Source organism: Cebus imitator, unplaced genomic scaffold (genome assembly GCF_001604975.1).
Source record: "Cebus imitator isolate Cc_AM_T3 unplaced genomic scaffold, Cebus_imitator-1.0 Scaffold117, whole genome shotgun sequence".
Classification (NCBI taxonomy): Eukaryota; Metazoa; Chordata; class Mammalia; order Primates; family Cebidae; genus Cebus; species Cebus imitator.
In genome coordinates, this window is record NW_016107432.1 from 1,123,654 (window position 1) to 1,128,237 (window position 4,584).

A 4,584-nucleotide genomic window follows, 5' to 3' on the forward strand; every position below is an offset into this window, starting at 1 on the left:
AAAATGATGAGTTCGTGTCCTTTGTAGGGACATGGATGAACCTGGAAACCAACATTCTCAGCAAACTGACAGAAGAGCAGAAGATCAAACACTGCATATTCTCACTCATAGGCGGGTGTTGAACAATGAGAACACATGGACACAAGGAGGGGAGCACTACGCACTAGGGTCAGTTTGGGGGAAATAGGGGAGGGACGGTGTGGGGTGGGGAGCTGGGGAGAGAAAGCAAGGGGAGAAATGCCAGATGTAGGTGATGGGGAGGAAGGCAGCAAATTACATTGTCACGTGTGTACCTAGGCAACAATCTTGCATGTTCTTCACATATACCCCAAAACCTAAAATGCAATAAAATAAATAAATGGGAGGGGGGAAAAGAAAAATATCTATTGAGTAAAATACAAAGAAAAAATACAGGCAAGAAAATAAACTGGAATTATCACAAGGCTCTTTCTTTCTCTGAATCTTTTCTTTAATCTTTAATAAGTCAAAATCATATAATTGGGCCATGAGTTGAACACTTCTACCCCTTATTCTGGGTACTTCTCCTGTATTATTTCTTATTATTTCTCTGATTTTTAAAATGTAAATATCTAATATTTTACTTTTAAATATAAAAATTAACATTAAAGTATACATATTAAAAACATTATTTAGTCATAGAACATGTAAGGAAAGCCAGCAATCCATTGTCCATTTCCACCTCTGTGAAGAAGCAATAATTTTTAACTCTTATTTGCTTTATTTTCAGTGGTTATATTCTTATTTCAAGGATATGCCTATGCTATAATATTCTTATTTTTCAAATTGAGAGAGATCACTTATTGACTTCCTGTTTTGATTGGTAAAGTTTTATCTGTTTAGAGATATCTCCCTCCCCTCCCCTAGCCTTCTATACATATATATATATATATATGTGTATATATATATATATATGTGTATATATATATGTGTGTATATATATATATATATATATATGTATGTACACACACATATATATGTATATAAATCACTTAAAGTGGCCATATATATATATATCTACTTTAGGATATATCTACTTTAAGTTATCAAAAATCAATATTTTCTTGAATACTTTTAAAATTTAAAATTTTCCTAGTGTTTTTCCTAGTGTTTCTAAGTGCTTCTTCTTATTTTGTCCATTTTACATTCATGTACCTTTAAAATATTCTAAATTTTCTACATTTTGTATGCTATTTGACTTCCTCTCCTTTTTTCCCTGATGGCCTGGGAGTCATGTTTCTTTTGCTCTTGAATGTTGGTCTGATTGTTCTCCAGGCCTGTTGTTCAGCTTCTATTTGGGGACTTCCCTTAGTCATTTTGTTAGGTTGAATCATTTCAAGTTTTCTTACCTTTCTTTTTATGGTTAGCTCTATTATAATTTTCTTGAAGTCTACTGTTAAGTAAAATCCTTAGAAATTCTTAAATTCACCTAAGTATAATTTATTTAAATCTGTGCATTTACAAATATGTTTATTTCATCTTAAATTTGACTGATAATTTTGCAGAGTAAAATATTAATTGTTGAAAATCATTTTCTCTCATATTTTTGAAGGTTCTGCTTGTCTGTCCTCTAGCAACATCCAGGGTTACTGATGGGAAACCCAAGTCATTCTCATTCTTTGTTAAGTAACCTACATTTTCTCATTTGTTGTATTCAAATTTGGCATTATAAGATTTCTAATAATGTGCCTCAGGTCTTTCTTTTTAACTTAGTTTTTTTTAAAGTCAGTATTTTGGAGACTCAGTAGGAATTTTCAATCTAGTGACTTTGATATCACTGAGGATTTCTCTAGTATTATTTCTCTGACAATTTGCCTCTTCCAATTTTTTTTTCTTCGAATATTCCTTTTAGCTGGGAGAATCAACATTCCATCTTTGTTTTATAGATGCCATATATTTTGACTACCTCCAAAGATTTAATCTGTGGTCTCGGAGAGCATCTTTACTCCTGAGCCTCTCAATTTCCCTTGAGAAGGTGCCCTCTTGAGAAAGGATACCTGGCTCCCAGGATTTTATTGCTAGCGTGTAGAAGGTAAGGGGGAACACCAATGTTTCACATACAAACTTTTAACCAAAGCCCCTGCTTCAGCCTTGTGCCTCAACTCTCTCCTATTTTGAATCTGGCTGACCATTCACAAGATCTGATGAGAAAAATTGTTCCTTTGTAAGCAATTTTGTTCATGTTTTTCTCCATTTAATCAGTTTCCAGAACCTTCCAACTGCTTTCCTTCTTCCAAATATATTTTTTTTGCCAGTGTCCACTTGCTTGTCTCTAATTGCCTTCCTTTATTTCTTGTCTTTTATTGCTCTTATTTTTTCTTTGTTACAAATATAGTTGAATCTTATACATATATTCTGAGCTTTAGTTCTTTGTTATGTTATTTATTTCGTTGTTCAACTTGTTTCAGCTGTGGCCACTGGGGGCACTTTCATGTTGGCCGCTGTGTCGATGATCAGGTAGTATTTATTCCTGTTTCCAATCTCTCCTGTGACCTAAACGATATTTAGCCTATTGGAAACATTCAGCAAGCTTTTTACAAAAATGACTACAGTATATTCAACACATTTGAGTTGAATGCATACTTTGTTCCAGTCATGTGCAAGTTTAATGTACAGCTCTACCTCACGTAATGGGACATGTATGATGCCAGAACCTTCCTGTGCTGAAGGTGGTAGGAGGGGAAGGGAGTGAATTTCTACTTTATGCATATTTTAGGGAACAATATTGTGGCTATCATTTACTCTTTGGAGCATTCTTGATTTTGGTCATTTATAATTAGAACATGAGAAAAAGTGACGGTGAATACAAATGAGTACTAACCAAATTCCTAGGCTGCTACTAGAAAATAAAATAAAATTTTAAAAAAGTCCCTTGCCATGTTCACAAAGGTGGCAATAACTGTACATATAAGAAAAAGGCTGTAAACTTATAGAAAAGATAAACTCTGGCTTCTAAACAAATTGCAAAATTGATTTTGCCTTTATCCTTGAGTGTGATACAGAAAAATGTAAACCCGTAGACCTAGTTACCAAAGGACACTTATCCTCCTCAGCCCAGGTATGAACTCAGAGTTTGCCCTGAGCTAGTGTGATCTTCAAGTTTTCTCCAAGTTTTTCAATGAACTCAAATGTGTTCAAGTAGTCAGAACGTTGCACATTGAGTAAACCTTTAATGCAAGCAGCCAAGTCCTTGGTCATGAAGCCAGCCTCAGCTGTCGCAATACAGACTTCTTCCAAAGCATTTGCAAAGAAGGCAAGCTCTTTCTTGTTACTAAGCTTTGTTCTGTGGGCTAATTCTCTGGTCTGGGTGAAAATGGAAGAAACGGGATTGGTGGACATCTCCTGTCCTTTCTGGTACATGTGGTAGTGACGGGTTACAGCTGCGTTAGCAGCCTCTGCTTCTGTCTTGCCATCTAGACAAACCAGTACGCTGGTGATCATGCTGAGAGAACCATACCCTTGGGCCACAGAGTCTGACTGCACGTTACCACCATGGTTTTTACAGGCCCAGAAGCCTCCCTCTGATTTCATAACTTGGGCCACCATGTCATGGATGAGCCTATGCTTACACTAGATCTTTTGGGCTTCAAACTGGGACTTATACTGCTTGTCCTATATCTCCTGAAATATGTCTTTCAAACACCCATCATATTTCTTCAGAATAGTGTTTTTGGTGCTCAGATACATAGGCCAACCCTTAGACAGAGCCATTTGGAAAGAACTGTGTGCAAAACCTTCAACTGACTTATCTTAATTATACATCCCTGTGGCAACACCACTACCCTCTTCAAAGTTAGTATCAGGTATGTCACCTTTTGGGTTCTGTCACTTGGTGTGTAGGTTATCTCTACTTTTCCAGGCCCAGGAACAACAGAATCAGTTGCTCTGTATTGATTCCTATAAGCACGATGACCTATGATGATGAGTTTTACCCGTCCGCCCACAAGCCTGGGAATATTTTTGCAGATAATGGCTTCTCTGAAGATTAATATTAATCTTCAGAATATTAATATTAATATTAATATTCTGGTGCCACCCAGAATATTTTGTATGGTGTTGTTTGGTGATTTCACACTTGTTTCAACTTGAACTCCTCAACCTTCTTCTCATCAGGGGTGATAGTGGCCTACCTGACACCAAAGTCATATTTCTTTATGGTTTCTGCAGCATACTTGGTGACCTGGTCGTTGGTGGCATCACAATTCTCTATGCCTAAATCATAGCTATGTAGATCCAATTCCACATAAGGAAAAATGAGTTTCTCCTTAATCAATTCCCAAATGATTCATGTCATTTCATCTCCTTGCATCTCTGCCACAGAACTGCCACTGATATTTTTGGACATTTTCACTTCAATAAACCTTGATAATGAAGAAATTTCTTATCACTCCCATTCCTCCCAGTCTTGCAGACTCAACTGAATGTAGTTTATCTCCTGCTGGATGATTTGCTGGCAAGGAGCTGGGGCACCACAGCCACTCACACGCTCAGACTCATGCGCACAGGTTGACAACGCCAAACCGGACTCCCATTGGCTTGGGTTCTGACACAGCCTCTGCTGAAACC

The 4,584-nt window shown here is 36.9% G+C and overlaps 1 pseudogene across 1 annotated transcript; it reads right to left on the reverse strand.

Moving 5' to 3' along the window:
* Nucleotides 1-2,629: 2,629 nt before the first annotated feature.
* Nucleotides 2,630-4,363, reverse strand: LOC108311674 (annotated as a pseudogene). Its single transcript, XR_001828323.2, has one exon. The product of XR_001828323.2 is annotated as an isocitrate dehydrogenase [NADP] cytoplasmic-like (transcript).
* Between the last annotated feature and the right edge of the window lie 221 nt (nt 4,364-4,584).